Source organism: Notamacropus eugenii, chromosome 4, assembly GCF_028372415.1.
Source record: "Notamacropus eugenii isolate mMacEug1 chromosome 4, mMacEug1.pri_v2, whole genome shotgun sequence".
NCBI classification, from domain to species: domain Eukaryota; kingdom Metazoa; phylum Chordata; class Mammalia; order Diprotodontia; family Macropodidae; genus Notamacropus; species Notamacropus eugenii.
Window position 1 is genome coordinate 367,616,764 of NC_092875.1, and position 12,010 is coordinate 367,628,773.

The window sequence follows — 12,010 nt, forward strand, 5'->3', positions numbered from 1 at the left end:
TCCTGATTCAGCTTAAATACCATAAACTTTCTGGCAAAGTGGAAAGCATAGGCCACAGTAGTAGATCTCATTCCAAACTACAAACTATATTAGGAATTCTCTTTCTTTATAGGCTTGTAACACCTCTGCTTGTCCTATAATCTTCACAACCAACTTAACCCACATGTTTAATATTCTCAGATGTTGAGCTTTGGTGAAGAATAAAAAGTTAATTCAGATAGAGAGTAGGATATTTTCATCAGCACTCAACTGAACATGAAAGTATTTAATAGAAATGTTCTTGTCTTCCTTTCTGTAGGTGAAGATGTAATTGCAAATTGCTATAAGAAAATTAAAGACATTGGAATCTTTTATATTGATTTGTAAAAGGGAAAAAATGAAATATGATGTTATTTTTGTTTTTCACTCATTCTCCAAGAAGACCATGCCACCAGGAGGGGAATACCATGACATGCAAGTGAATTGGATTTAAGTGAGGAAAGGCTGTGCAAAGTCGCCAGCCTCACTTTCCCCTTCAGAGGTATCTGGATCCAATGGCAAGATATAGATCAGGATGACTGGAGGTGGCTGGCCCTGAGTGCAGTTGGAGCTATGGACTTTTTAAGCTAAGCTGGATCCTAGGTCTCAATTTGACTGAGGCAATGCCCATTCACTGACTAAGTCTAGGTAAGGAATAAGGCACAGAATGTCCTCTTTTACTTAGTAAAAAAAAGAAAAATCATTCTTGAGTTGCGGGGGAAGACCCTTATATGGAAAATAGTAAGAATGAATTTCAGAAACATGTACATATAGAGAGGTAGAAGATGAGATATCAAATTCTGGAAACAGCTAGTAGTTTGACTTGGCTAGTGCGTACAATATAAAATGAGTAAAGGACAGTAATGTAACGTCTAGAAAGAAACATTGACGTCAGACCGTATGGAAAGGAGATGGACAAGAGTGGAGCAGAGGATGGAGCATTGGGCTATTTTCAAGAAGACCTGGTTTCAAATATGGCCTTAGATACTTACTGGCTATGTGACCCTGGGCAAGTCACTTGTTTGCCTCAGTTTCCTCATTTACAAAGTGGAGATGACAATAGCACCCACCTTCCAGGGTTGTTGCGAGGATCAAATGAGATAATATTTGTAAAGTGCTTTGCACAATGTCTGGCATGTAGTTAGTGCTGTATAAATGTTCTAATTATCATGCAGCTAGAAATGGAAGACTGGAGTTTAGAGACAGATTAGGGCTGGTGCTATTGAGTCATTGGCACTGGGAGTCATCTATGTGGAGATGAACACATGAAATGAGGTGAAAATTTATGAAATAAATTTATGAATTCATTTATTTCTTTATGAAAGACAACATTGTGATTCAATCTAGACAATCATGTCTAGGGAGGTAAGAAATAGATTGAACCAATAAAAGCCTAATAATGAATGGGCATATTGATATGTAGGAGGAAAGTTAGGAGAGAAGAGTGTCACATAAGGAACAGGATAATAAATTGTCCAGGAAGAGAATAAAATGTCAAAAGCTGGAGAAAGGTCAAAAGGTTAGAGGACTTTAGCAATTAAGAAATCCCTAGTAAATTTTCTGAAAGCAATTGCAGTAGTAATGGTAACAAACTGGAGCTAGGTGACAAAAGGTTGAAAAAGCCAAGAGTATTATGGGATTGGAGGCAATGAATATAGATCTTTTTTTCGGAATTTAGTGAAATGGAGGCATGATGTAAGATAATATACTAAGGAGATTTTAGGGTCAAAGGAACCAGTATGTTGGTAGACAATGATCTATGATCAGATATATTCTATGATCAGATGGAGATAATTGAAAAAATGATCAGGTAGGGGACAGACAGGATCAAGGGAAAAAATGAAAAGTTGAGTCTTAGCAAGAAGCTTGACTACCTCATCTTCTCAGAAAGAAGCAAAGAAGCCAAATATGAATTGCCATGAGATGAGATTTTGAAACATTAAGAAAAGGAAGCTCACAATAAAAAATTTTATTTTTCTCAAAAATGTTGGAAGCAAGAATGTCTTCTGAAAGGTGAAAACAGTAGTAGTACTGGAAGCTTGAAGTGAGAGAACTTTTGGAGCAACTTTGAGTATAATAGAGAATCACTCAGATATGAATAAAAGGAGTGCTATGTAGTAATGAGGGTGAAGTTGAACAATAACAAATTTGTTGTGGACCCACAACATGGTTTTATTGCTTCTTCTAGCATTATTCAATAGCTCAACAGCAGGAATGGGCATGTTATCGGGATGATGCAGTGTTGGGGATTGGCAGTACTTGAATGACAGAAGGATAGCAGAGAAAAGATTTAAATATATTTGATAGTTTCTTGTTAAATTGACTAACTGTAGAATCAAGACTATGAGGAAAGGAACATATTTATGATTTGAAGTCAAGTGGAAGGATATTTCCAGTAGAATAGTCCAGTGATCTGTGGTTGGACCAGTGCTGCATAACATTTTTGTCAATAATTTGAAGAAAGCCATAGATAGCATCCTTATCATATTTGCAAGTGATACAAAGCTGGGGAAAATAACTAATCCACCAGATGACAGACGGTCCAAAAATATCCTGAAAGGTTGGACTGAATTCAATGAAGTTCAGTTTTTTAGGGATAAATGTAAAGTTGTATATTTGTGTTAAAATTAACTTCATAAACTATTGTAAAAAAGGCATAATAAAGTAATTTTTTTCTGGAAAAAAATCTGTTAATTTTAGTGGACCACAAACTTAGAGTTAATATTAATAAACAGCAATCAAAAAAGCTAAATACTGGGAAAGGTCATTGAGGAAGGCATATCTTCCAAGAATAAGGAGACAGTGTCCCAGTTAGACAAGTTTTGTGTTCAGTTTTAGGTACCAGTATTTAAGAAGGATATTTATAAGATGAAAGGCTTATGAAAGGTAGAAGCTTTTCTTTCTGATTCTTTCTGGTTACTTTAAAAATCTCTTAGGGTTCTATTGATCAAACTGCTCTCTTTGATTTAATATCTCAAAATCATAATTTCTGTACTTTTAAGCTCTACAAGTCAATGGAAAGTAATCTTCTCTTGAATGTGACCTTGGTATTGAATTGGTAGGGGAAGAAGGGGTCAGTCTCTCTAGGCATTGTATATAATGTTTAAAAGAACTAATCCCTGTTTTCCCTAGAACTTATATACCATGGAGAAGAAGAGAGTAGGAGGCATGAACCTAGTAAAATATTTGTTGACTGACCAATGTTCTATTTCATTCCAGAAAGCATAACTAGGAGTAATAGATTGAAGTTAAAAAAAACAAACAAAAAACAACTTTAGGTTTGATGCAAGAAAAAGCTTTATTAAATAAAATTAAAGCTATTCCAAAATGCAATGAACTGTCTTCTCTCTTATTAGAGGTCATGAAGCAGAGACTGGATGGCAACTTATTGTGTATAGTATAGTGGAGAAGTATGGTTTTGTTTTGTTTTGTTTTTTGAGGTATGAGTTGGACTAAATTGCTACTAGAGATACTTCTCAATTCTGAAATTTGGTGTTTCTGAATGAGCAGGAAAGTGACAGCATATTAGAGAAATTAGAAAGAATGGAGTGATGAGATAGTGATCCGGAACAATAGTGGATTTAGGATGACCTAAAGCAGTCAGAAAATAGAAGGAATATATTTTAACTACAGAGCAGATTTTTAAAGTTCAAGGTCATGGAAATTGAAATAGTTTTAAATAATGGTGGCATCTCAGGTTAGTAGAGTAAAGATGTAATCAATGGGAGTTTTGCTGGATGAACTGTCAGACTGGCATATTAAAAGAGATACTATGGATATTGAAATCAAGGACAAAGCAATATTTTGGAAAGTGTGGAGAGGGAGTTTGGTAACCGGATATATCGAATGAACCAAATTGATTGTCTTTTTAAAAACCCAGAGAGAGAGAAAGAAATTAACCACCACATCAGTACATAATGATAAGAAATATCTGGATAGTATCATATAAATGAGTGATGTGAGTTTCAAAGTAAGAGATATTGCTGTGGGTGATAGTTGCTGACAAGATCTGGGAGTAGCAGTAGGGAAAACTATGTATATTGATTCCTTCTTCAGGACCATAGAGTTAGGGGATAAGTGACAAGGAATAGTCAAAAATGGAAGCTATGATAATACATGAGTTATTTTCAGGAAAAATCTTGTATTCTATAAACACCAGGAGATGGAAAGAATGTGGAAAGACTTTAGGTAGGATGAAGGTGGAATTTTGTTCACTAGAAGAGGGGTTTTGAAGGGCATAGTAATCATAGGGGAAGAGAGAGGGTGGCACAGAGCTGGATAGAAATGAGAATGCAGGTAGGTATAATAATAGAAAGGGGTATTCAACCTTTATAGACTGGCTTCAGGAATGAGAGCTATGAATTTGTTAGGGATAAGATAAGGGAAGTACTAAGTATGAAGATGTTTGAAGACAATCTAGAGGGATGGACTGGATACTACAGTCAATTGGATTCAGAACAGGCTGAATGGTCAAACCAAGAGGGTCAATGGTCAAACCCTCCATAGCTTTAGTGAGAGGCTCTAAGGATCTGGCCACACCCTTGTGTGTCCCGCAAGGATAGCATGAAAGATTAGAAATGCTCTCTAAATGAATGTTGAGCATAAATTGTCCTTTCCTTTTCTATAAGCACATATACCATATACCACTTTTCTTCAATGTGCACAAATGTGTTTTGTTTTGTATTTTTACATTTTGGTCCAGACTTATAATTTCATTACTGTATGGAACTCCTTGGTGAAAAAAAAAATTAAAACAAATCTCCCTCTATCAATGAAGATCAGCAAATTTTCTTGAAATTATAGTCTTAGATGGTTGTATAGGACACTGAAAGAATACAAGATTTTCTCAGGGTCATATAGTCAGCAAGGGTCAGAGGAAACTTAAATTTATGTCATTCTGTCTTTAAGATTTTCCCATTATCTAATATACCATGCCACTTCTCTGTATCATTTATAATATTAAAGTTAATATTAATTTAAAACATTTCAAAAAGAAACATTTGAACAGTTCTTTCCAGTTACTTTAAAAATCTCTTAGCATTCTGTTGATCAAACTGCTCTCCTTGATTAAATATCTCAAAATCTTAATTTCTGTACTTTTAAGCTCTAAAAGCCAACAGAAAGTAATCTTCTCTTGAATGGGACGTTGGTACTGAATAAGTAGGGGAAGAAAGAGTCATCAATCTCTGTAGGCACTGTATACAATGTTTAAAAGACCTAATCCTTGTTCTCCCTAGAATTTATATACCATAGAACCAACACGGACAAATTTCTTTTCATCTTCCCTCTTGCGAAAGAAAAAAAGTTGGTTTTTTTAAGGAAAGGAAAAAAAGGAAAGACAAAGTCTTACTTGAGTCTATCTATCTGTTATTGCTTTTTTCTTGATAGAATAAATGTTTAGTTATAGATTTATTTCTTCATACTCTTCATATCATGGTCCTAATTTGAACTGAAACATAACATACTTGCTACTTATTGGAATTTTCCAAAGAAACTATGTTTTACTGTTCATCATTGCACTTATAAACTGAAATGTACACAAGACATTTCCACATACAAATTCTCCATGAAGATGCTCAAAGAGGCTTTGTTGCTTAGATGAATATGCAAATCTCAAAGCAAGGTTTTTTTTCACCTTACTTTCCACTCAGTCACTTTTCTATTCTTTCTTTCTCTACTTCCTTTCTTCCTTCACTCTTGTCTTCCTTTTCTTTTCTCCCCTTTCTTTTCCCTAGTTGTGTTTGTTTGTTCATAGTTGGGTTTCTGGGCAGGAAGCCCATTTTCATTCATTTGTTTATCATTATGATGTCCAGAGCCTTGCTTACATGTTTCAGATGGATGTTTAAAATAGCATTTTTCCCTCATTTGTGATGCAAGTATATTTTGTGAATTTGTAATGTTTTAAAATATAAATGTGCAATTTACCTCCCCAAAGTACATTTATAAAGGGAGTTGTCCTAGTAAAATTAGTGGGAAAGGGGGCATTCCAGAGGTCTCTGGAGGTTTTATTCCCCCATGTCTATGATTAAGCACTGGCAGCATACCACCAGTCTGAAGGTGAGGCTCATTATAATTGCTTTCCATTTACCTTTTCAATATAAATGACCCATTGGACTTAGCATTATGGAAGACATGCCTTGGCAGTGAAAGAATTTCAACTCATTCCTTATGATTAAACATAAGTGAATGTCTTTTAAAGTCACAGTCTTCTGTTAAAAAAGCCATGCTTTGCTCTGCACTCAAAGTCCATATCTCTGGAAGGTAAATTGATGCTTGCTTTAATCTCCTACTATGGGGTATACAGAAACAACCAACCAACAAACAAACCTCCAGCCTTAAATTAAGTGTGTATAATTTGGTATAATAGTTTCCAAAGGCTTTAAGGCCAGTGAAAATGTAAAAATATTGTATTAATTGATGTGCCATCTATGCTAACTGGTAGTTTATAATGAAAATAGCACCTTAGAAGTGCTCAGATTACTAAAGTTTATAGTATTTGAGAGTTGCAATGTCTCCATTCCTTACTTTAGAAGTAGAAGGAAGTTTCCTTCTTTACCTCCTCTGTTTTCTCCTCTTCTCCCTCCTCCTCTTCTTTAATTTTCATTTCTTCTTTTCTCTTCTTCTACTTTACTCCATTTTCCACTTATTGTACTCTTTTCTTCCCCTTTGTTTGTTCTTCTATGTCTAATCTTCATTCTTCTCCCACTTTTTTCCCCTTCCTCCACCTCATTACAATATTCTCAAATTGAAATTTCTCATTTCTTAACCACAGGAATCAAAGGAATACTTTTTCTCTTTTCCTTTTTCCATCTTCTCTTCCCTCTCCATTTACCTTCCTCCTATCACTCATCCAGGATCAATACTCATGTAAGTATGAGTGCATCTGGGGCAGAACATCTAACAAAGTGGCTTTGGTATTGATATTGAAAAGGGAAGTTACATTTTCTATTCTTGTTTGTTCATTTTTCCAACATCTTTATAAATTAATTTGAAAAACCTTGGAATATGAAACACGAAGGCTGGGTATCTGTGATACCAGGTAGATTATGGAGGTGTAATTTCTAAGGAGATGTTTTCTTTTCTGAAAGTTTTAAGTATTGATGCTTCATCCTTGGTACAAATTATAAGAATTTTAATTCACTTATCCTTGTGACTGTGATGCTTGATTTATATTCTAGGTCAAACTAAAACAGAACTCTCCCCACCAAAAAAAATGTCAAAATAAAATGAGGACACAATTCTATATACCTGGTATATATATATATATATATATATATATATATATATATATATATATATATACGTATATATATATATATATATATATATATATATATATATATATATGTATATATATATATACACACAGAGACAGAAAGGGAGGGAAGGAGGGAGGGAGGGAGAGAGAGAGAGAGAGAGAGAGAGAGAGAGAGAGAGAGAGAGAGAGAGAGAGAGAGAGAGAATACAAAGGAGTAAAGTTATGGTAACTGAATAAACCTCAGAGTAATGAAGATTCTGGCATGTTTCCAGGAACTGTACATCTTTTTTAGAAACACAGGAACTACTTCATTGTTACCACAGCTAGAACTCAAGATGAGGATAATTATAAAACCATTAGAGAACTATGTATTTTATGAAAGATCATGGTGAGTAAATAATCTTTACCTATTGAAATTAAACTGCTTTTCCATTTTAGTTATAGTTAAGATCTCTGTCAGGAAATGAGTTCCTTTGGAGAAATAATCTTAATTCTCTCTCTTTTTTTTTTTCCATTTTAGCATTATACCTCTCATGTGTTTGCTGATGTAGCATTTGCATTCATATAAGATAAAGAGAATGAGGCTCATGCAAGACTTCTGGAAAACCACCTCATTACTTGATTGTAATAACTAAATTATGTAATAGTTATTAATATAGTATATAATTAAGATTATTTTTCATCTCATTTTTTCCCTAATGGAAGGTTGAATTAAAATACCAGAGAATGTGACTCTTTCACTTCAAAACAACTTCTTTCCAAGGAAAAAATAATTAATAGCTTTTTGAATAGATTTATAATGCCCAGATAGAACATTCATCCCCATATTTTATACAGATAATGTGTTTTTGAAAAACAGAACCTTACAGCTGGAAGGACCTTAGCATAACTAGTTCATTAAATCATTGACTCTAGAGTTAGAAAAGAACCCCAGGAATCATCCATTCTCCCATTTTTGAAGATAAGGAAACCAAGGTCTGGGACACTTGTTCTTATTCACGAAGCAAATCAGGAATGAGCTCAGACTAGAATTCAAGTCTTTTGATTGCCAATTCAATGGGTTTTTTTTCTGTAACACAATGATATTATCATCTTTGTTTCTTTTGAACATCTACATCTTTGACAAACTGAGCTTGGAGGGCAGAATAGAGGGCAAAACTTACACATCTATGGAATCAGGGAATGATTCTGCTAAAGGACTTGAGATGGAATGTCATAACCAGTATAAGCTTTATTGAGGAGAATGATCTGAGTAAAACTCAAGCTTAGGCTCCTTGTTAGCATGGTGTCATAGACCAATGACTTGAGAACCAGGAGACCTGATGCTGTCACTGGCCTACTGCTTGATGTAGAGCAAGGCATTTTATCTTTCTATGCCTCAGTTTCTTTATTTATAAAATAAGGAAGTTGGAGTCAGTGTAGTACAGTGAATGAAAGCAGAGGTAAAACATTTATTAAGTGCTTACTATGTTCAAAGCACTGGTGATACAAAGAGAAAAGTAAGATAGCTCCTGCTCTCAAAGAGCTCATATTTTAAAGAAAGAACACATTGACAGTTTCAGCCAGTCAGATAAAAAGATCCCATATTCCTTAAGGTGCAGCTGCAAATCAGATGCTAGTGTTTAGTCTTTAATGTCATTTCCATAGATAAAATCACAATAATTTCTAACACTGGACCAATTGGTAGCGTCAAGGACTTTGGTGACAAGAACTTTCTTTTCTGTGTCTTCAGTAGATGTGGTTATAATGCCTGCAGGAGCAGTTGCCAAGCTGCATTTCCATAGAGGTTGCTTCCCAGGATGAATGGTGGCACACATGAAGCTCAAAGCATTGATATTTTCAAGCCATTTTGGTTCATGTTTCTGGGCTGTCTCCATTAGGCCTGAGGTTTGACTTGCTTGGAACATGTTGCCTTTGTTCTCCCCAGAAGAGTACCCTGCTACTTGAACTGAGATAGTTTACTTCCCTGTGAGTGACAGTTGGTTAGCACTTGGTCAGAGAGGGCTGGTTTTTTCTTCACAAGAGTCACTTTTCCTTGTTGATGGCTGTGAAACCTGGGCTGGAAGCAGAAAACAGAAGTCAGAGGGGTGTTTTCACTCACAGGGCTTGCATGCCTAGATGTCCATGGGTGGCAACTGGTCAACAGTTGTTGCTAGTGATGGTAAGAAAAGTAAAGCCTTTCTCCTCAATGATTTCTCTGTTTGATGATACCTGTAGAGACTGGATAAAAGAAGTTTCAATGATTTAAAAGATACTGTTATTCTCAAGACTCTTAGGTTTAGGGTCTATTTCCATCAAGGTCTGAGAGGAAATTGTGGTTAAGGTAGTGGTGGTAATAATTGGACTTACCTGGCACATTCTGCCTATCTCTCACATGAAGATCCCTGAGGATAATAGATTTGCATTTGAAAAGGAAAAAAAAGACTGAGAAAAAATTAGATAACCTTGGTTGATTGGAACCCTAGACCTGTCACTTGCTACCTCTGTGACCTTGGGCAAGTCACCCTAGTCACTTAACCTCAGCTTCCTCATCTTTAAGATGAGTTGTTTAGATTTGATGGCCTCTAAGTTTCTTTCTACCTCTAAATCTATGAAAGTATGATCAGATCACCTCAAAGGCCCTTTCTAGCTCTAAAATCCTCTGTTCTGTGCCCGCATATATTGCCAAGTTTGGTTGAAGTCAGACAATATTTCATTACCTATAGTCTATGGAATACTATAAAGATATTTAAAAGTAATAGGAGACATTATTCTTGTCTTAAAGGTGCTCGTTCTAATCGCATAGGCACCATAAATACATTTACTCTGGTAATTGGTTCTTGATTTGTGTTCTGGGTCAAACTAAACCAGAAGCCAAAACAGAGAAAGTAACAAGATGAAGAACAGAGAATGATAAATACTAATGCTCTTTATTTATGAATGTATTTGTATTTACAGATTACTTTCAGGAAAACAAATTGCTTTTATGCATTAATCAGTTGATAGTTCTGTCTAGTTCTAGAAAGGTCCAAGACTGGAGTGAGCTCTACAATAGATAAATTGATCTGAGCTGGGTAGAGTTAATCAGAGGAAACTTCTTGGAAAATCAGAGTTTTAATCCTTTACTTTGAGGAAAGGAAGGATTTAAGTTAGGCACTTTAGGTGGGAGAGATGGAATGTATAGAGATGAAGGCAGAAGGGTGTTAGCCATGCAGAGAATGGCAAGCAGGTAAACTTGGCAGGGGCATGGAGCATATGTTATAAAGTACTGAGGAAAGTGGAAGCAGATGATAATGTCAGTCCACTTACTGATTTAAAATAAAACACCTTTCTCCCATAGGTTATTTGTCATAGTTGCTCACCCACACGCACCTGGTCCAGGAAGAGCATTTGTACAGTATGAGTTTGTATGAAAAAGGAATTCTGGCTAGATGTGGAGTTAGGCCTTTGAGTGTTGGTTAACATCCAACCCTAGGAGAATTGATCAAGAATCCATCTAATCAGCATAAAACAAGAAAGGTCTCATGTCAAAATCACAAAGTAATTAGAATTTTTATTCGAAACAGGTGCAAGAGTATCAAAAGAATGCTGTAAAACCTGCCTCTGCCACTAGAGGGGAAATTATCTAGAAATCATCATAGTTCCATATTAGAAAAGAGAGTACAATTTACATTTCTTGAGAATGCCAACCTATTCAACATTCAAAGTGAACTGAAACCTCTTGTAAATGTAAAAATTGAGATTTAGTTTTAGGAATTTTAAGGGCATAAAATTTTATACTGAAAGCATAATAATGATTGTAATTTTATGGACCTTATCAGTGTGGAAAGCACTTCATATATATATATATATATATTCTCTCATTGAATCTGAACAGCTGCATACAACCAGATTGCTGTTTATTATTGTCTTGAAGCTTCTAATAGGAAAATAAAAATCTTTAAAGAATCAAGAGCTGTACGAGACCTAGTCCAACCCCTTTATTTCCCGACGTGAGAAAACTGACATCTGAAGAAGTTGTAACTCATGTAGAATACATAAAGTGGTAGAATTAGGATTTGAACCCAAGATCTCATGCTTTGATTCCAGAAACAAAGTTCCTTACGTTATCCCAACAGACCATGAAGAATTAGCAGCAGTTGGGAGTTCAATCCATGTGTCCAAAGTCATTCCGACTTTAAACCAATACCTTAAACTCCTTAGCCAAACTAGTGATCATTTTGGCCAAGGAAAAATGTTGACTGACCTAGAAACCCCTATAATACAATTGTTGTTCTAAACTGACTGGAGTATTTCCAATGCCCACATTTCAAAGGTCATCTCCAATTTCTGACTAAAATGACCTCTTTTTTCTTTCAAGTTTTGGTGATTGTGCTAATTACCATATACCACAAGCAGTCTTGCGAGAACAGCAGTTGTCTACCCCAACATTAGAGATGTTAGCTCTTCATCTTTCTAAATATCAATTTGTCATTTCAGATTAGTTGCCCATGGAATACATTAAAATGTGTCATTTCCCCCTGAATTCTCCAGGGTAAACAAAAGACTGAAGTGTTAAATATGCTTCATTTTTCCTTTCCATTGAAATTGCTTTGAAGAAATTCGCTGAATTAAAGTGAATTATATAAGTGAATTAAAATTAAAATATAAGTGAATTAAAGTTACTTTAAAAAGTGGGCCAAATAGGGATGTTTGGAAAATTAAGTTCGTCTTTCCCTATCATGTTGTGGTTATTTACTATTTGGTTTTTCTTAG

The 12,010-nt window shown here is 35.1% G+C and overlaps 1 protein-coding gene and 1 long non-coding RNA gene across 4 annotated transcripts in view; both read left to right on the top strand.

Moving 5' to 3' along the window:
• FBXL7 (F-box and leucine rich repeat protein 7) overlaps positions 1-12,010 on the top strand; it is a 499,606-nt gene that overhangs the window by 45,110 nt on the left and 442,486 nt on the right. The gene's annotated exons all lie outside the window — the stretch shown is intronic.
• The window catches only part of LOC140501634 (uncharacterized), a 58,202-nt gene continuing 53,642 nt past the window's right edge, over positions 7,451-12,010 (top strand). The window contains exon 1 of the long non-coding RNA XR_011966278.1: positions 7,451-7,900. This is a non-coding gene — a long non-coding RNA (uncharacterized lncRNA). The remainder of the gene's footprint in view (positions 7,901-12,010) is intronic.